Raw genomic sequence first — 21,869 nt, forward strand, 5'->3', positions numbered from 1 at the left:
CAAGCACAGTGTTCCTACCAGAAACACAGAAGAAAAGCAGTAACAACCTAATGCACCACATTAGTAAAGTCTCTTAATGAAAGAAACTAAACCTCTGAGGGTCACTTGTGACCTACACAAGAAGTTCTTGGCTCTGGGCACAGTTGAAGGTGTCCCTACTCATTGCAGGGGGCTTAGACTAGATGACCTTTGAAGATCCCTTCCAACCCAAATTAGTCTTTGATTCTACAAACAACTTCTACAACCCTCAGGTGCCTTATCTGAAGAAATAAAATGAGCTCTTTCACTGGGTTTTCACTGGGTTCAACACAGCATCTTCCCTTAAATGCCGAAATCCAAAGCAAGATACTCCAGGGTGAACATTTTCCCCTTGGCATTGAGATATAGATAAGGCTTCTGCTAAGAAAAAGGTATCAATGATAACTGGGACAAGTTTATATCAATTTGTGCACCCACAATGAACATCTGAACACCCAGGTCTATGCCAGATGGCATCAGAGAGATGGGTTCCTTGCTCTGTGCCTGTCAGCGCTCCCAAGAACAGGTTCGGAGGGTGTTTTAACAAAGGAAAGACCATTTTCCAAATGCACCCTTGAAGTTGATCATACAACTGCTGACAGAAGGATCTGTTGTCTTTAAAAGACATAATAATAACCCAGAAAAGCTTCTAATCATAAAGCCATCCCTGCACTGACATGGCAATCATCAAGGAGACCTCCCCAAACACGGGATGCAAACCAATCCCTCCTGCAAGAGTTCAGTTTGGGTGAAACCAAGAAGCATGAAGCTGTAATGCCTGAGAGGTGATAATAACACTGGTGGGTAGGGAAGCATTTCACAAACCTCCTTGAGCATGCTAATGGGGAGCTGCAGGGTCGATCCTTTGGCTGGACACGTAGCTGCACTCTAGGAAGGGATCCAAGATGTTCCACACTTCTTCCAGATGTCAGCAAGAAGATCAAATGGCCAACGAGGCCAACTCCTTCCCCTGGCCCCAGGGAGAGGTTATTCCTTCTGCAACATCAGGTTTGAATTCATCCCACCCCAAGTGTGGTCCAAAGACATTCAGTCTATGGCAAGACCACAGCTGATGTATTCTAGGACCGAAGCTGCAACAGGCAAATTCCAGCTAAATAAGGGCTAGAGCTTCATTCACTGCAGAAGAGTTTCCCTTTGGACATCCTGGCCCATCCTTGTGTACAAATACCAAACACTTTGTCACAAGCAGGACAAGAGTTACCCAAAATGAACACCACCAAATACGATGTTCTCTCCCCATGGCATCTTCTGTGGTTCAAGATAAGCCCTGAATGATTCTGCTGCTCTTCTGAGCTGGCATTTGTCAGTGAGGGCACTCAGAATACATTGCTATACACTGCAAACCGAATTTGCCTGGGTTTTCTTTTGATGGGCTGGAAAATCAAGGACTGACAAAATGTCAACCTCTACCAATGGACACAAGGATGAAATGCACTGAGGATAACAGGGATTTCCTACAGAGGTCTCAAACTAGCACAGAGAAACATTCCTCAAGGTCCAAAATCAACAACCCCAGTTGGCTCCACTACTACTGGGACTATTCCCACCCTTCCATGAGCAGCTTACCGGTTTTTAACATCCTTTGAACAACAAAACCAGGTAGCATCAGTCCTTCCCATAGACCCAGAGCTGAACTTCTGAAGCACCACACACATGTGAGTGCACGGTACTGCAGCAACCATTCCAAACCCCTGCTCAGAGTCTTGAACAGATAAATTACTCAGCAGCATTCCTTGAAGATGCACAAGGAGCACCCACGAGATCAAACAGAAGCTACTGAAGATGAGAAAATAAAGCTGCAATCCATATGCATGCAGAAAGAGCCATCTATAAATAGCCAAGTAGGAAGTTAAGTCTCCTTTAGGAACGTAATTTATCCAAAGTTGGGTTTGTTCCCAACTTCAGAAGTGAGAAACAGGAGAAGGAATAAAACTTTATTGCAATCTGATGTAGGAGTTGGACGGCATCGCTGCGTTCCCAGAAGCTGCTTCACATGACAGCTCCAGAGCCCTGCAGGAAGCACAGGCTGCAGAGCAGGGAAGCACCTTCCCCAATGCACACAAATGAAACACGTTCACAGTGCTCATTGACTTCATTGCACCTAAGTCTGTTTGCAACCCCAATAAAACCCAACAAGCTGAGGGTGGCAAAGACAGAGAGGCAGCAGAGTGAAGCTCCTGCCCCCTGCATGGTTGTGTCCCCCCACTTTGGGCCATGTCTTTAACCTACCGCAACCTCCAGGCTTTTTTAGTCCTTTAGGTTGTAACCGGGAGCTTTGTGGATAAACTCAGGCTGTACAAATCTCTCCTTAAAGTCTTTAGGAAGAAAGCCCAGCTGCCCAAGCTGCCCAGCACTGCATGAGAAAGATCACAGGATCCCAAACTGGTTTGTGTTGGAAGGGACCTTAAATCCCATCCAGCTCCAACCCCTGCCACGGGCAGGGACCCCTTCCACTGGAGCAGCTGCTCCAAGCCCCTGTGTCCAGCCTGGCCTTGAGCACTGCCAGGGATGGGGCAGCCACAGCTTCTCTGGGCACCCTGTGCCAAAACAAACGTTTAACAATAGAACCACAACAAGTGACCCATGGCAGATACTTCCATTAACTAAAACAGAGTCTAAGGACTTAAAAGGATTTCAGTTCCATGTGGATTGAGCAGGGAATTCAGTTGTACCCTCACAGGGCAGAACTCCTGCCTTCTATCTAACCTCAACTTCCAATGCTTCAGTTTGAACCCATCACCCCTTGTCCTATCATTGCAGTCCCTAATGAAGAGTCCTTCTCCAGCATCCTTGTAGCCCCCTCCAGACACTGGAAGCTGCTCTGAGGTCTCCACACAGCTTCTCATCTCCAGTCTAAACAGCCCCAATGTTCTCAACCTGTGAGGTGCTCCAGCCCCCTTATAATCTTCACAGCCTCCTCTGGGCTTGCTCCAACAGCTCCATGTCCTTCTTATGTTATTATCATAACCAGGGGCAACAGAGACTGGGGGAACAGTGAGCAAAGCCCTGGCATTTGGTGTTGGTATCATGAACTCTGGATCTCAGCTTGCACATTTCCATTGACAAAGATTAAGAGACAGCTATAGGGGTTTTTAAAACAGCTGCAGAAACCCAAGCCCTCAACAGTGCCTTGGAAAAGGCTCTTTGCTGGTCTGTGTGTGGCACCATAAATACATAAAGATGCTCCTTTCAGTGCAGCCTGGAGAGATGCATTCTCCCAGTGCACACAGCCCTGGGAACTGCCTGTGTGCATGTGCTTTGGGCTTCATCCTGTGTGCCCCACTTGATCCAGAGTGATGGGGAACAGCCCTGACTTTATCTATTTCCCCTGCAGAAGATTTTCCTCCATCACCTCAAGTCAAAGGCAGAGGCAACACCAAGCCCTGACACTGCTCCAAAATCCAAACCCACTGCTGAAGAGCACTGTGCACCATATGGGGCCATCCCTGGGGATGATCCAGCGTGCTGCTTGATAGAATCCCCCCCAGTGAGCCCATTGGAATAGCAGGAGCAGGACCGGTGACCCCGGATCTCATTATGGTCCCTGTCAGCAGCCAGACCCCCCGCTCCCATTCCCCTGCTGCTGAACCAGACGGGAATCAATGGGTTTGAACTTCCCCTCCAGACACATCTCTGTCAGCCACCAGCGAGGAAACCCGGAGGGAATTCCAGGCAGCAGGAGACTCATCCACTGCCAGCATCCCAAGGATCTGCCTCTGCCCCCCATGCTGCCAGCAGGCTCCTGCAAGCAGACCTAGGGAGCTCGGCACAATGAAAACCATCAATCCCAGTCCCTAAACACGTCCCAAATCCCCAACCTTCTCTTCCCCCTTCCCCTGAAGGTTCTCAGCTCTGCACTAGTCCAACTTGCAAGCAGAGCACCTCCAGGCTCTCGCTGCTCCCAACTTGGTGGCCACCATTGATGCTCCGCATCTTCTGACAGCCCGAATTAGAGCCCCGAAGTCTCCTACACAGGGTTCCTATAAACACATCCCTATTACAGAGAAGTTGTCTCTCTTTAAGTGGCTAAAACCCACTTGTGAAACTGGGATACTTCCACCTTGGGCAAGGAGCATGGAGCAAGAGCCCCATAGCACACCCTGAACCACTAAATCCCCGCTGCCCGCCTGGGGACAGCCACTATGGGAGATGGAAGAAAGCTGCTTTAATTTTCCTTTCTTATTTCAAACAATGATTTAAAGCTGCGAGAGACCTTGTTTTGAAACTCACACTGTGTGCACTCTATATATTATGCTCAGACTGACACGAGGAATTATAAGGATCCAAGTGCCAGCAGGCTCCACCAATGCTGCTCAGTTGCGATTTCGCTGCTCTGGGTTTTCTCAGGCTGCAGACAATGCAATACAACCTCTATAAACCAATATTCTTCCATATTTTAAGCACAGTGGAAATATTTCTTCTGCTCTTGAATGTTCTCTAAAACTAAATTTCAACCTAATGCCAAATTTCAGCTATTTTCCAGCAATTTGGGATGTTGGAACTGGGAATCAGCAATGCGCTTTGGAGTGAACTCGGCTCTTTAAGCATGTGCTTAATTTCCCCTAAAGGTGACTTAAGCATGGAGAAGCCATTCCTAAATGGTCAAGTTTGCTGTATCGAGGCATTAAAAAGAATATAAAGTCTTGAAATGGAGTTTAATTGAGACTTACGGTTTCTCTTCTAACTGAACATGAAATATTAACATGGATGCAACGGTATTTTTCTTGGTCACTGGCATGTTTTTCCAATCCTCTGCATGTTATTGCGCTCCATTTTATAGAGAAGCATTATTTGTTCAGCTGAATTATTCCCAGTTTATCCCGTATGATTCAGACATTCATTTGAGGTTTGGACAATGGCGATTCCTTGTCAGAAAAGAGGGGATTTAGAGATATTTATTCTCTAAAAGCGAATTCTGCAAAGGTTGGATTGACCCGAGATGAACATTCAATTACTTTTAATCTCTTCCCTTGCATTAGAGCTTTCTAACATCTGCAGGCCAATGGTGTCACTTCCCATAGGTTTAGATTAAGCTCTTCCCTGGGAGGGTGCTGAGGCGCTGGCACAGGGTGCCCAGAGAAGCTGTGGCTGCCCCATCCCTGGCAGTGCTCAAGGCCAGGTTGGACACAGGGGCTTGGAGCAGCTGCTCCAGTGGAAGGGGTCCCTGCCCGTGGCAGGGGTTGGAGCTGGAGGAGCTTTAAGATCCCTTCCAACACAAACCAGGCTGGGATTCAATGAGGCATCAGCAAACAATAAACCCTTGAAGAGAATCATTAGGACAAAAGCAGCCTTCTCCAAGATCACCACCACAGCTTAAAGGCCACACCATTGCCCACTGTGAGGAACGCTGGAAAGGTTGGACTTGTTATAAGAGCCTCCTGGTGACAGTGAAATCCTAAGTTCAGGCACAAGTTCTGCCTTCAGATTTGCAAGGTGAATATAATTAATTTCACTGGGAGCCTAAGAATTAGGCTCAGAATTTGGCTTAGGCACACGGATGTACATTACACATCATGAAGAGGAGAAGACTCACAAACATCTTCTTTCTCCAACACATCTCAGAAAGCATTCTGCATTACAATAGCCTTACCATCATTCCATAAGACCAGCAATTACTGCAATTACTCCTGCCCAGTTATTCCTGTTTGCAGTTCCATAGTCATATGTCATTTTTTCCTTTCCCCTATCATGTTTAAGCTCCCAAAACAGGAAAAAGCAAACAACTTCTATATAGAGTACAAGCCCCTATAGAATGTCCCTAGACACACACAGCTGCCCTGGGCAGCCTGTTCCAATGCCTGAGCACCCTCTGGGGCAGGAATTGTTCCTCAGCTCCATCTAAACCTGCCCTGGTGCAGCTTGAGGCCGATTCCTCTTGTCCCATCCCTTGTTCCTTGGGAGCAGAGCCCAGCCCCTCCTGGCTCCATCCTCCTCTCAGGCACTTGTATGGAGCCATCAGGTCCCCCCTGAGCCTTCTCTTCTCCATCTGAACCCCCCAGGTCCCTCAGCCGTTCCCATCTCTTGTGCTCCAGGCCCTGCACCAGCTCCATTCCCTTCTGTGGCCCCACTCCAGCCTCTCAAGGTCTCTCCTGTAGTGAGAGGCCCAGAGCTGAGCACAGGATCTGAGGTGCAGCCTCCCCAGTGCCCAGCACAGGGGCACAATCCCTGCCCTGGCCCTGCTGCTGCACTGGTGCTGGTACAGACCAGGATGTCCTGCTCATCCATCCTGTCCTCCACTGCTCCACTTGTACAGCTCCAGGGATGGAGCCAATAATGTGCAGCAGGACACTTGCAACAGCTGCAATACCCATGGAGAAGATCATAGAATCATAGAATCACAGAATAATTAGTGTTGGAAAGGACCTTAAGATCATCCAGTTCCACCCCCCTGCCATGGGCAGGGACACCTCACACTAAACCATGGCACCCAAGGCTTCATCCAACCTGGCCTTGAACACTGCCAGGGATGGAGCATTCACAACCTCCCTGGGCAACCCATTCCAGTGCCTCAGCACCCTCACAGGAAAGAATTTCTTCCTCATATCCAGTCTAAACTTCCCCTGTTTCAGTGTGAACCTGTTACCCCTTGTCCTATCACTACAGTCCCTAATGAACAGTCCCTCTCCAGCATCCTTATACCCCCCCTTCAGACACTGGAAGCTGCTCTGAGGTCTCCACGCAGCTTCTCTTCTCCAGGCTGAACAGCCCCAACTTTCTCAGCCTGTCTCCATACAGGAGCTGCTCCAGCCCCTGAGCATCCTCGTGGCCTCCTCTGGACTTGCTCCAACAGTTCCATGAGGGATCACACAGGAAGGGCAATACAAGGTTACATGAGGACAGGAACCACCAAAGCAGTCATGCAAAGCACTCGGGACCATTGAAGGCAAACCCTCCACGTACCTCCTGACAGCTTATCACTGCCAGCTTGCCCATCACCATAAAGAGCAACCTCTCCTCAGCTCTCTTCAAAACAGCACTTGCATTTCCCCACTGGTAGGACACATGAGTTTAACATGTCCTGAGGTTCATTTGCTCACTGTGCTCTGGTCTGGGACTAGCTAGGTTAACAGCAGCAACCCAATGGAGAACGTCAGCAATCACGTCTTTCTAGAGGGGGGCAAGGCCTCAAAAAGACTTCTTCCCTGACATGTGTCTGGGTTTACACTGTTGGCTTTGGCTCTTCAAAGGGAAGAAATTAAATGAACAGCTTCTTTTTTTATCCTTTTGGGATACTAAAAAGGGTAAACGCTGAGCAATGAGGCTGCAGGAGCACGCAAGGGCCTTTGCTCTGGCCACACATGTTTTAGTCAAAGCTGGTTTAACATTCCCAAGTCCCTCCAATATAATCCCCTGCAGCTGTCATCACCCACACACCACGTTCCCAATAAATGCTCAAGCCACAAGTCTCCCTCAGCAAGGCCATGGATATTGCAGGTTAGGAACCAAAGAGCAATTGGATATTCCTCCTGTGGCACCAAGCCAGGTTGCCAAGTCTCATCCTCAACATGGTCTTCATGGTCTCACCACCTTCAGTGGCTCTCTGCTCAGATAAGCCCAGTTTCAAGCCCACAGCCCAAACTCTACAGGAGTTCTGCAGCTCCAGAGCTGGAAACACGCTCAGAGACTGTGGTCCTACTGCAGGCATAGTTAATGATGCTAAGAATCCACTTTCCTCTACCAGAGGGTACCACCACCACCAGGGTGCGAGCATCCTGCATCTGCTCCAGTGCAAAGTCTGGTCGTGAAAGGGAAGAATGGAAAACACTGCAGAGATTTCTGCATTAAGGACCATGGACTTGTCTGCAGGAAATACTAACAGCTGCCTGGTCCTGCTCCAAGGAGGTTCTAATGCAGATGCCAAGAAATCCACTTCTTGCTGCAAAACTACAGTAAGAATGTTTAAAGGTGTAAGACACAAGAAGAAAGTGGTGCAAAGAGAGGGGAAATACAAGGAAGAGAAGAAGATGGTCACAATTCCCAGGAGAGCAGGAGATAAAGTTGCTTTCCAAGCTGGAGGTAAAAGGTCTGAGCTACTACAAGTCATCACACACAGCAGGGCGCAAGACACAAGGTACAGCCCCAAACCTTTCTTGGCCTGCTTTTCCAAGGCAAACATAACACCAGCGTTGATGTTTCCCATTTATAACACAAGATACCTTTGTTGGGAGCCAAGAGAGATACAGACAGTGGGGTTTGGCAACAGCTCCCTAAAAACATAGGGCAGCCTTCCCACTCTTATTTTACTTCGCCCCGCCGTGGTTTCTTCTGTTCTGGCCTCCTTTCTGCAGTCATTTCTTGACCTTTCCCTTCCTAAATACAAGCTCATTCCCCTGTCTGCCACCTCTCCTTGGCAAACCTTGCTGGGAACACAGGAGCCCAGAATGACTGAAGAATTAAACTCTATGTATTCATAGGTATAAGTGAACACTGGACGTCGGTTTGTGCTCTGTGTGCAGGCTGCTGCACCAGGTCTTTCTCTGCACTGATTTTAATAGACATCCAAACAGGAAAACATTTCCAGTTATGCAATGGGAGCAATGATTAAAACCAGAAACGGGCATCAGCTCCTAAACAAGGATCTGGAGCAGCCAAGGGGTGTCCATGTTGCTAACCCAGCTCAGCATCACCCCCTCTGCCCTCTCCATCCACTTCCCACCATGTGTTGCCTGTCTGAACCTCAATCCAGCTGCCCAGGAGAGCGGCTGTCCTGCTCCTGCAGGGCAGCAGCTGCTTCCTGATGGAAGCATCTTCAAAGGTGCTCTTCAAACAGGCACCTTCCACCACCTCCAGCCCTGCTCAACCAGCACAGACCACAATAACCCAGACAACAGCTTCTTTCCCAGGCTCTAGGAATGTTTTCTGGTTTATAACCTCGTAAGTTGGGAGCAGAAGCAGCACAAGTGGTGAATTCTCGTCTCTATTCTCACATCACCTAAGTCAAACCATAAACCAGTGCTCTCATCTCATGAATACCAGGGAAGTCTCTCTCTGTAACTTGTTCTCAAGTCAAGTTCTGCACTACTGATGGGACACCAGCCAGCTCCCCCCCTCAACAACAGTTTATAGCAGCTCAACTCTGCCTCCCAATTGGGAACTTAAAGGCTTAAAGATGCTTGCTTTATTTAAGAGGCAGCTGCAATAGGCAAACATTAACAAACAAATAAAGAAGAGAAATAAACAGTGATCAGTGAAGCAACACGATAGCAAAGTCAAAGGATTGGCTTTGCAGCTTCCTCCCATGGGGACTGGAACAAGGGAGAAGTAAAGGGTCAGACAACTTAGTGGGATGATGAGATGTTGTCAAGCCACGGACAGGGATAAACAGGGTGTAAATCAACAACAGGCAGGAGGGTTTCAGCATCTCACATCACCGTGTCTCAAAACACCAATCAACATGGGACTCCCAACCTTCTGGACCCAGTGTGAGCAGGGTTTGGAGGTGGAGTCTCCTCCTCCCTACACACACTGTCTTCACAAAGCAGCAACAGCCTATGTGAGGATTGTGGTAGGATCCCAAGTCTACATGAATGCAGTACCAAGCTGCTGCGAACCCTGTCTCAACAGCCTTTGGTCCCCTATACAAGGTCCTATGCAGTCCAGCCCTGTCCACCATGTACCACACAGTCTCACCACACTCCTTGTCCAGCAACAGATGGATAAACTGATAGTAACACTCTCCTGCAAGCCATAGATCATAAGAGCATTGATAACCTACTCCAATCCACCTGTATAAAGTAGGGTCAGCAAAGAGCAGATCCCCAATGGAGACCCATGGGCCACAACTCTGTTCTGACACACTCCCGAGGAGGACAGTGGCAGCCCTAGATCCAGAGGAAGGAGAAGGGATATTGCCTCTATATGCCCAAGCCTCCCTCTGCCAGCAGCTGTAGTAGAGGCTGTGCCAATAGCATTGCTTGGCAGTGAGAGGACTGAGACCCTAGAGGATGGGTACCCTCTTGTCCCATGGATTAACAACACTGGGCCTGGGTAGTTGAAGAACTGAAGTGACTGAGGCACCCTACCAAGACCAGTCCTAGTGCAGGATGGGCACAGATGTTAACACAGCAGGAGTTCAAATAACTCCTCCACTCCCATAACTCAAGGACAGTTCTTCATTAAGCCAGGAGGCTTCAGAGTCTTTACAAATAGAATCACAGAGTGGTTTAGGTTGGAAAGGACCTTAAAGCTCATCCACTTCCAGCCACTGGAGCAGCTGCTCCAAGTCCCTGTGTCCAACCTGGCCTTGAACACTGCCAGGGATGGGGCAGCCACAGCTGCTCTGGGCATCCTGGGCCAAAACACGTTTAACAGTAGAACCATAAGGGACCCATTGCAGAGATTTCCATCAAATCGAACCAAGTCTAAGAACTTAAAGGGATTTCAGATCCATGGGGATGACTTGGGAATTCAGCTGCACACAGACAATTTAGGAGATGGGCGAACATCAGGGCTTAAAACCCTCCCAGCATCCACAAGGTTTATCCTATACCTAACTTTTAGAAGGAGGTTTACAGTTCTCTTGAAGCCACAGTCAGGTATTGACCAGGAATTGTATGAGTGATAGATACGATTTTACAAGCAGCACACCCCTCATGCCCTTATTTCTTACATAAGAAATACAACTTACATCCCTGTACAAGCAGCAGCTGGGGGTATTTTCACCCTCATTATCCCACAATGGAACAGACATCATCACAACGAGCAGGGCTTCAACCCTCTTACGCACTTCAGCATCCAAAACACAACACCACAACCCCTGTTCACAGCTGCTCTTGCCCTTGAACCTCCACTAAGCCTTGCCCAGGCTGCTGACCCCTTCTCCTGCAGGTTGTTCACCTCCTTGGTGACCACACACGCACTGTTAATGCCTTACGAGGTCCACCACAACACAGAGCATCACCACAAATTACACACTTAAAACCCTCCACAAGAATTTAGCACAGAATCAACAACAAATGATGAGACAATACAATTATTCTTGGGGGCTGGAAGATTAAGGTTTAGGGGGGTTGAATTAAGAAGAAAAGCAGGGTGCAAAAGCTACCCGGGTCATTGTGTTGTATAAGCAATGGGTTGAGAGATTGTGTTCTCCCAAGAATCAAATGGATTCCTTCTGGTCTATCTGAAGCCCTTGTAAACAAGCTCATTATGTTAGATCTTAAGAGAAGTAAACAAATAGTTGGCATCCGACACTGCTGCTTTCTTGCACAACTCAAAACAAACCCATGCCACTTGGAAGTCACACTGCCCATCAGAGATGCACACAGCAGCAAGGACACGGGGGGTTCCTCCTGCTCCAAGCAACAGGGGATTCCAGTGTTGGTTCAGACAAGCCACAGGGATGCTCGGATGAGGCAGGGGTCCAAATACAGACAATGTTGTTGGATGCCATCACAGCAAAGAGCAAGCAGGCACCAAGATGTGTAACCATGCTCCTCCGTACAGTGCTGGAGCCCTGTCGTGTGCTGCTCTCCATCCTCTCCATCATGGCCACTCTGCCCCCACCAAGAGGAAGGGGCAGAGGAGCCACCTAATCCCAGTGAAGCTCCAGCAACTCTGGGGAGAGCAGGTAAGGGGACACCAGGCCTAACCAGGCAGCCCCATGGCTGACAGAAGCAAGGCAGAGGAGGAGATACCAGTGATGCTCCACCTGATGCTCACAGTGATGTGCCTGCCACCATGAAGTCCTTTGGCACAGGTCACATTCCCCATGGAGATCAAGGCAGTTCAGGGAGAGGAAACTCCACAATAATGAGCTCTTGGTCAAATACCCCAATATTCAGTAGTGATTTGGGTGAGACTGGAATAAACCCAGTGTGCAACTGAGGAGCAAAGCACACCCCAAGAGAGGGCAGTGGCACACACAGGACGCACACCTAACCCTTCCTCCTCTGTTCAGGTTGGGTTGTCCTCGTTTTAGTGTATTTTATACCAGTCTCGAGGATGGTAACAAATAAACCTGGGAAAACACACACACTCTAAAGCAAAGCAACATCACAGGAACAGTCAAATGGGGCTGGAGCTGCCACTTTGCTGCTTCAGACAGTTTTAGTGTCCTACTAACCCCAGAAAACACTCGATTCAGTCCACTCTGAGCAGGGTAAAGAGGAACCTTCCAGGAAGGGTGGCAGCACCCATTCTATAATACCAAAGGATGGAGACACATCCCCTTCCCTCCACCAAGCTGATGAGACTCCATCCCCACCTGCCAACCCACCAGCATGGGGCCATGGGTGGAAGAAGGCAACCCATCCCAACCCATTCCTGGGGCCATATGCCATTGATGGCTGATGTGCACCAGAGGAGATATGCCTTCATATTGAAAACAAAGGTGCAAAAACCTTTACCTATTTCAATAAGTTATTGTTGAAATCCAACTGAGCCTTTCAAGAGAGACCTCTAACACAAGTAATCCTGCCACCCTCTAAGAGAGCATAATTACCCACACTTGAGAACTCAATAGCACCAAGGGCAGCAATCCAACACCAGGAGCTCTCTGCCAAGTCCTAACACTTGGACAACCTCTCTTTCCACCAGCTCAAAGACCTGGTCAAACCTCTGCCTGGGGTTATGGGATCTCACTGCTCTCCACGCTATCTTGGGCAAGGATCTGCCACAGAGCAAGTGCATTCCCATTCTGCAGGCTCCAGCCCTCTGCTGACAGCGTTACCAACACAAACCACAGCACCTTGAGGAATTAGCACATGGTGTGTAGTAAACACAACAAGGAATTCACCTTTAGACTGGTCTCCTGCAATGTGAACATCTGGAGGAGGTCACCTACTGCTGCCACAGCTGGACAGATGCAAAACGCTGCTGCTATAAAGCCACTTCTTGCCAATAAACTGGTCCACAACACACTCACTCCCTTTCCTCAGGGATTACTCCATGAAAAGACCTCCAAATACATTATCATTGGTTGTTCCCTACTGATATCCTCATAGATAACACAGACTTTTATTCCTTTGCATTGCATCATGAGCAGGAAGTGGGGTTAACTTCACCCATCCCAGAAAAGGATGGGGTTTACAATGGCTGAGTTGGGAAGGGGATGCATGGGGCACCAGGGACCTATTCTGGATAACACAGCAGCATCCTCTCATTTCCTACAGTGCCCATTATTCCCTACATCTCATGTTAAGGAGGCAGCAATCACTGCTCACCAGTCCTGTTTCCCCATCAAATTCACACTATGGCAAAAGCCTCAGACACAGAATGAGAAACAAAACCCCATTATTTATTATCATCTCCTTTTGGGCACAGATTTCATCCCTAGCCCTGGAATGCTGGCACTGCACGTTCACAGCCACCATCCCAAAGCATGGCCAAGCGGGCTGGAAGCCAGCAAGGGAACACCAAGGGGAAACCAAGGAAAGGATGGGAGAGGAAACAGCACAGGCTGGTGCAGAACTGAGCCTGCAAACAACCTGATGGCAGCACAAAAGAACCAAAACCAGCTGTTTCCACAGGTTTATCCCATTCCCATCCCCACATGGAGAGCTCCTCATCTCCAACAGTCTCTGCTCTTCCAGTGATTCCTCAGCTCGAGATTCCCAACATCCTACCCGTGAGAAAGGGAGAGAGGGAAATCTGTTCCCAACTGCATCTCATTTGAGTCCCCCGCAAGGTTCTTTATCTTGTTATTCTAATGCAAACAGACTCCTGTGATTCCTTTTTCTTCACATCCCAAACTTCACCATCGCAGTAACCACAATCCTGGCAGGCTCTCCCCTGCCTGGAAAGGGAACAAACTTTCAAATCACTTATAAATAACCATTTCAAGAACATCAGCTTTTCTTCTTTCATCCCACAAAAGGCAGATATTTTGCTCCGGACCGCAAGCTGTCAACTTCCCAGCAAACCCAAAATCCCACTTAACTCTCTATTGTAAACAGTGGAGTACTGCGCTACCACATCAAGAAATACAATTCTTGAAGGAATTATTTGTGTGTTTGATTCACATTTGTTCTGCATATGCCACTGAGCCCAAGGTATTCATAATGTTAAACTCCTAAAAGCCTCTGCTTTCAAAAGCACCGCGCAGAAGGCAGAAGAAGGAACGTTCCCGGCGCTGTTCCTTGAACCAGAATGAAATCCCAAATAGAGGATATCATTTACTCCCCCCACTCCACCCCTGGACTGAAGGATAAGGCAATTAAATGGCTTAAAGCTGCCTCTGAATGGGGTTGTAGGGTGCTGCCAGCCCCCAGCCAGATCGTGCTATCAAGATGCTGCCTGGGTGGCTGGAGGATACGGGTCTCCAGCCTGGAGCCAACCCCCATGACTTTACTGCTGCTGCCTGAGATGAAGTCCCCACTTGCTTCCCCTAAAAAGCTTTGTTCTGGGGGAGGAAAGCACCAGGACTGTGCCTCCTGTGGCACAAGGCATTACATTGGTGTGCTGCAGAGTGGACCACAGATTGACAGCAAGTAATGCAATACCTCATGTTGCCTTAGGGCTATGAAAGGCTTCAGAATCAGAGCATCCCAGCCTAGTTTGTGTTGGAAGGGAGCTTAAATCCCATCCATTTCCAACCCCTGCCACGGGCAGGGACCCCTTCCACTGGAGCAGCTGCTCCAAGCCCCTGTGTCCAACCTGGCCTTGAGCACTGCCAGGGATGGGGCAGCCACAGCTTCTCTGGGCACCCTGTGCCAGCGCCTCAGCACTCTCCCAGGGAACAGCTTCTGCCTAAGAGCTCAGCTCAGTCTCCCCTCTCTTGGGCAGGTTCAAGCCATTCCCCTTGGCCTGGCCCTACAGGCCCTTGTCCCAAGCCCCTCTCCAGCTTTCCTGCAGCCCCTTTAGGCACTGAGCTGCTCTGGGGTCTCCCCTTCAGGAGCCTTCTCTTGTCCAGGCTGACGCAGCCCAGCTCATGCTGGTGGGGATGAAGCCCATGACATAGGTGGTTTCTGGGCTGTGAAGACACCTCTATTTCCAGAATACCAAGCTAAAACAGATTACCAAGAGAAATAAATCTGGAAAATTCAAACAATTTTGGTTGCAGACAGCCAAGAGAGATTCAAATTAGCTTTGCATAGATGAGCAGGAGGCATCTCTGCAGGTTCCTGCAGGTGCGTTTTCCACCAGCACCTAGAGATGCTCTCCACAATCACAAACACATCCAGCACAAGCCCTGACCCTGCAGAAACACCATCCCCAGCGCAGGACTTTCCTTTCCTCCATGAGGAAGTCAGGAGGACGAGTAGATGAGGATGAACACGTTGGAAATGAGAACCCCATCAGCAAACGCTGGTATCTGCAGTCCCACAGCAGGAGGGGATTTGGGATTTGACCATTTCAACTTTCCACCCTGGGCGTCTGTCTCGTTGCAGGAACAAAGAATTCCTGGGAAGGTTTCGGAAACAGAAGGATTATGTAGCCACCCACACACAGCCCAAATTAACTGGTCATGGAAATTCAAGATAATAAATGCCATCATTTTGCCTTTAACTTCACCATTTTTCTTCTATTTTTTTCCTTTTCCAAAAGTGAATGTTTCTAATTTAAGGCAAGAGAGAAAAAGGGAGAAAAAAAACAGGAATTAAAAACCCCTTTCATTAGTTTGTTTTTCCATGGATCAGAACTCCCCCAATATAAGGAATTAACACGCTAATACAAGCACGCCTGCTCATGGCCCTGGAATGGATTTACCCAGGCACTACAAAAGGCTGCCCCTTACCAAACAGTAACCTCAATTTGAGACTTATTGTATAAAAATGATCCTATAAAGCTTTTTTTCCTTCTTCATCATCTAAAGGGGAAAGCAGTGGAGCCTCCAGGCTCTTCAGAAAACTGGGAATGATGAATTACAGCACTGGAGAGCACAGGGAGAGACACGAGATGTGTAAAGGGATATTAAACCACCTACTTCAGACATCACCCATCAGTCTCCAATGAAATTAGTCGATATGAAACCACAATAAATGAGGAATTTGAGGACTATCAGAGCCAGGCATTTTAGCCTCATGGATTTTGGCGTCTAAGCAGGATGAGCCCCAGCCACCACTGAAGCATCACTACAGAGGTTTCTGCCTACAGGTTCTCCAGCATCTAATACACAAGCTCAATCTAATAACTTATAACACAAACGTCTTCTGCAGCCTTCTGCTTCAGTTACAGCACTTCCAAAGGCTCTCCTTGGGCACCCATCACCATTAAACCTTGGTAATTGAGCCTTCGAAGAACCTAAATGTGGCCAAATCACACACAACAGTCACACAAGTGACTCCAGGCACAAAAGCCTTTTTACTGCAGAAGTCCTATTCCAGAAGCCTGCTTCCCAAGCAGATGCACTCCTGCCTTTCACACTTTCTTACTCATGTAGACAGCAAGTGTTTAACAGCAAGACCTCCCCTCCCCTTGGCACTCCATGCTGCCCCTGCAGTCAACAGCTTGGAACAAGCAGGATGAGAAGATGTGTTATTGTCATCTAACTCACACCAGCCTCTGCAGCTTATCTTAATGGGAAGCTTATGACCAGTGGAAGCTGCAATTAAGAGACCTCTGGACCTGACCTGGCTGCTGTTTTGCCATACCCAAAATGACTGCCAGGGATGGGGCAGCCACAGCTTCTCTGGGCACCCTGTGCCAGCGCCTCAGCACCCTCCCAGGGAACAGCTTCTGCCTAAGAGCTCAGCTCAGTCTCCCCTCTCTTGGGCAGGTTCAAGCCATTCCCCTTGGCCTGTCCCTACAGGCCCTTGTCCCAAGCCCCTCTCTAGCTTTCCTGCAGCCCCTTTAGGCACTGGAGCTGCTCTGGGCGCTCCCCTTCAGGAGCCTTCTCTTGTCCAGGCTGCCCCAGCCCAGCTCTCTCAGCCTGGCTCCAGAGCAGAGCTGCTCCAGCCCTCGCAGCAGCTCCATGGCCTCCTCTGGCCTCTCTCCAGCAGCTCCACGTCCCTCTTGTGCTGCTGCCCCAGAGCTGGATGCAGGACTCTGCCCACTCCAGATGCAGATGTCAGGAAAACATCAACCCCCCATCCCCTGCATCCATCCCACAGCACAATTCCAATTTGTCCATCACATTTGGTCCAATTCCTTTTGTCTGGGAAAGTAATTTTTCAGCTGCAGCGCTCAGCCCTTTGTCCCTCAGTGTAGCAGAAACCATCCTTCATGCCCTGCTCCAGCACACAATAGGCTTTGTCTCGCTAAACAGAAGAACATGGGCTTCTCTTTCAATTGTTTCCAGCTGTTTGATCAAGGTTTTATGGGATCAGAAGTCAAGAGCAATCAGCATCTGGCTACCTGCACCAAACTGCCTCTGAGAGCCTGAAGAATTGGGTATGATCAGCACATCTCATATCACTCCAAAGATAAACCCTCCCCATATGCTTTCAAAGAAGCTCTCACACTGGATCCTCATTCATACTCTGCATTGACTTTAAGTCCTAAAGCAGCATGCCCTCATCTGTGGTGGGAACACTATTTATTTGCTTTACTGAAGACATGGGTTTGGGGGCAAAACTCATCTGTCAAATTGTTCATTTTCAGCACAGGAACAAGGTCAAAGCACCTCCGGTGAGAACAACCCCAAACCCCATCACTGACACCAAGACCATGAGCTCAGATGGGATCCTTCTGCTCTAGTCCCTGCCTATGGCAGGGGGCTGGAAGTAGATGATCTTAAGGTCCTTTCCAACCCTAACTATTCTATGATTCTATGATTGCTGTATTTCTGTATTGAAGCCAGGTGGAATTTCTCACTGAGAGGCTTTCAGGCTGGTGGCTTTCAGGCTGCATAGACAGGGATTGTTATCAGGGCTTTAGGATTGATGGAAATCCCAAACTTCTTCACTAGAGGCATTAATAACTGAGGTGACCCCTTGGTGGGAAGAGCAACCCGGAGCCACAACATGCCCTTATGCTCCCACTAAAGGCAAATGAGCCCAAAAGCAATTCCTTCACTTCAAAGGGACTTCCGCTAGGATGCAGTCCAATGTCAAGATGGGAAATGAGCTGTGTAATTCCTCACCTCTCCCATCCCAATTCTCCCACCTGGATCTTCCCATCCCCTGCCCACCTACTCAATGGTGGCACACACACTGACAAATACAGACAAAGCTACCCAGAAAGATGAAGCATCACCAGGGCAGCTATCAAAACTCCCCTCCCAAAGCTGCTATTACAACATTTGGTCCTTTCCAATCCTAACTATTCTATGATTCTATGATTTCACCAGTTCAGCCTCAGTCCCAGCCATACCCCTGCACGTTGCCTTTCCCATAACGCTGCTATCCCATAAAGCAGCTCTCTGTGATGCTTAATCCCATTCCCCCAAACACAGCCTCCAGAGCACAACTCATCTACAGCCCATTCTGCATCTCTAAGGTCTGAAGCCTCTGACGCTGCTGACCCTGACCCCTTCGCACACACTACACTTACCTTCAGATGCAGAAGCACAACCACATCTGCCACCATTTCCATCCATCTCTCCCTATAAGCAGCAAAAACCATCTTCAAATGCCACAGCCCTTTGCATCCAAGCCAGAGAGATTTGTGGAATATGGAAGACATTAAAGCACTCACTTTCCCTCGGCAAAGAAAGAACACAGACCTATAAACAACGCCTTGAAGGCATTTCAGCAGCTTAATCTACGCAGGGTATTTTCTTTATTATTATTTTTTAACTCAATCACAAACCATTGGGTCCAGGAAGCTGTAAATGACAAGAATTTGGCTTAAAAGGGAGAAAAGCAAATAAAAACTGGGGGGGGGAGAAATGAAACCCACCCAAGGCTCCCAAAGCCTTGTTTGTTTGTGATAAAGGCTCAGCTGTACACAAGCTGTCCCACCCATGCACACACTATTGACATTTCATTCCAGTGGCACCATGCAGACCGCCAAGCAAGGGGGTCTGTCAACATCTCCATCAGCAACAACTGCTCCCAGGGCTTTATAAGGCAGAAAAGCTCACTTTCCCCAGCCTGCTGGGTATTCAGTACGTAAAGGCTTTGATTAAATCATTAGTATTTAAAAGCCACGTCACACAAAGGGGTTTATTACTGGTGTGGGAAGAGGACGTGGCTCCATCCCTGCCAGTGTTCAAGGCCAGGTTGGACACAGGGGCTTGGAGCAGCTGCTCCAGTGGAAGGGGTCCCTGCCCATGGCAGGGGTTGGAGCTGGAGGAGCTTTAAGGTCCCTTCCAGCACAAACCATGCTGGGATTCTGAGACCCAAATTCTGTAGTTCCAATGAAAAGCATCCCAATAATAAGCTATTTAGCATATATGAAACCAACTGGGGAGTTGTAGCTTAGATATTAAAGCCCCATAAGCACAATGTGCCAGGAGCTACCATGCATCTTAAAAGACAAACTTGAAACAGCCACAACAGCAAACAAGTCATGCTCTTGTTTAGAGAATCATAGAATAGTTTGGGTTGGAAGGGGCCATAAAGCTCATCCAGTTCCAACTCCCCATTTGCATGTCCCACAAAGGACAGCATAGAATTATACCTCAAAGAGACTCTAAGATCAGGGCAGATCTTTGCAGACCAGTGCAAAGTGCATACATAGGGATGGAACCAGAACAGTGCAGAACATCATTATCTGGGCTTCATGCAATGAAGACAACACTTAGGAGGTTACCTCCAGCATTGACTCCAGCCCTTGGCCATAGTCCCACAGCAAGTCTCAGAATTAAGACCAAATGCCTCAGGACACCTGGTCGTGGTCTCACATTTTAGAGGTTTCTATAAAACAGGAGAGCAAGAACCAGACCTGGGCCACATGCACACACGATAAATCCCATCACCCCTCTGCAGGAGACCCATTTTTACTGTTTGTGCTCCAAGCAGATCCAAGTCTCACTGGATCAGATGAGTTTGCAGTCCAGGACAATATCATGCAAGGATCTCCCCATCTGAGGCTCAGCACACAAAGCTCATGGGATGGCCAAGTGTGACATCCAGGGCCATGAAGAAGCTGATGCCCAGTTTGCCATCATGAGTGCTTCACCCTTGAACAGATGAAGGTCATGGTACTTCCTATTAATTTCATCCCAGCAGCATGAAGCAGGGCATCAATCCTGCATGGAGCACCACAAAGAGCCTTCTACAACTACATTCATACACTCCATGGAATGCTGGGTTCAGCTCAGTCTCCCCAGTTTAGGTATCATAGTTGAAGCTTCATTGCAATAAAGGGACTGCAGCATCATGCGGTTTGGTTTTGGCTTGTTCCAAGCTACAAGAGGTCTAAAACTAAACCAGTTGAAGGGTTAAAGGCTGCACCAGTCCTCTAAATCTGAGTCCCTGAAGCTCAGGGAATGGCTTCTTGCCCCTAACGCCCTGTAGATGCCTCCCTGGGAATATCAGAACACGCACTGATTGCCATGTGTGTGCACACGTACCCCCCACGCCAGCTCGTGCACCATTAGATCTGCAGTAGCTGCAACTCCAACCTATCAAAGCTGCAGCTGCAACAACAGCAGAGAACTGTAAAGACACTTCAATAACATCTGAAGCATTCAAGTTTAAAAAGCCACATTTACAGGGCCAACATCCCTATTTAAAATATAAAAGCGTGCACAGGTGGCTTATAAAGCTGGACTCGAACAGCCACGCTTGCAAAAGGGATTTAAAAGAGCTAGCAAAGCTCGTAGCCTTTTAATTGCATGTCAAATATTGGGCTCTAAAGAACCAAACCAGATTTCATGCAGCCTGTGCCAAGTGCTCCTAGATGTTACATGTGCACGACCGTCGGAGACTAAGGGGTTAAGCCAACCTCTGAGGCCAGAGACAGCTTGAAGGCAATGCCACCAACCCTGAAGTAAAGCAGAGAACGTTTCTGCCAGCTTTGTTGCAAATAAAAGGTTATTAAAACCATGCACGTTCATTGCTAACAGAAACGGCACCAGAAGAAGACATTTAGAAAGCATTTGAACTTGTAAATACATCAAATTAATATACAACAAATTTCTTTGATCCAGGGGGACATGAATTCCTTTTCCCTACAAATCTGCTCATTAATATTTCAATGATCCACTGATGTCACTCCCCCTTGCCAGCATTTTATAAGGAAAATACTTCAAGTAACAAAAAGCATCCATGGCTTTTACTCTGCCAAAGGACTTCTGGTGAGTTCACAGGAGAGGTTGGTGGGGAGCAGCAGCAGGAGGAGGATGCTCCCCAGAGCTCCCACATAAGGCTCTCAGGTGGTCACACATTTACTAGTAGCTGTTAAATACTCCCCAACCGACAGATGCTCAATGTTTCATTGACAGAGATATGAGAAAATGGAAACACAACTCACTTAGAGCATCATGAAGATATGGATCTGGCTCTCGGATCATGATGCTCATCACAAAGTAACCCAGGTAACGTCACCAAGTCAACCCAAGGTCCACCACCAGTTTTCCTGAAGCTGCTCCCATGCAATAACCTGTCCACAGCACCAGTCCCTGACCTTGCAAACGGGTCATGGGTGACTTCTGCCAACCCAAACACACAGAGCAGGGACCTGGAGATGATCCATAAGATTCCTGCATGCCCATATACAACCATGCTGAAGCCAGGAAGGGCAGGGAGGAGACACGACGCACGTGCCCAGCATGCAGGGCAAGGAAAGTCCTTGTGGGCAGCAAATCACAACCTAAGCTGGACCAAAACTCATGAATTTTGTTGTTATTTTCCTTCTTTATGCAACATCTGCTACGCTGGAAGATGGAAGGGGACTGCTGAGGACAAGGTACCATCAAATTCAGTTACCACTGGGGTACCACAGAGAGTTCTCAGCTGGAGTCAACCACAAAACAGCCCTCGCTGACAGAAGAGAGATACAGCCAGGAGGTTGGGCAGACCACAGCAGGTTCAGAGACAGGCCTCAGCTCTCTCCAGCCACAG

At 48.4% G+C, this 21,869-nt stretch overlaps 1 protein-coding gene across 2 annotated transcripts in view; it reads right to left on the reverse strand.

The window, feature by feature from the left end:
• EXOC6B (exocyst complex component 6B) overlaps positions 1-21,869 on the reverse strand; it is a 291,776-nt gene that overhangs the window by 201,321 nt on the left and 68,586 nt on the right. The gene's annotated exons all lie outside the window — the stretch shown is intronic.

Source organism: Melopsittacus undulatus, chromosome 7 (genome assembly GCF_012275295.1).
Source record: "Melopsittacus undulatus isolate bMelUnd1 chromosome 7, bMelUnd1.mat.Z, whole genome shotgun sequence".
In the NCBI taxonomy this organism is placed as follows: domain Eukaryota; kingdom Metazoa; phylum Chordata; class Aves; order Psittaciformes; family Psittaculidae; genus Melopsittacus; species Melopsittacus undulatus.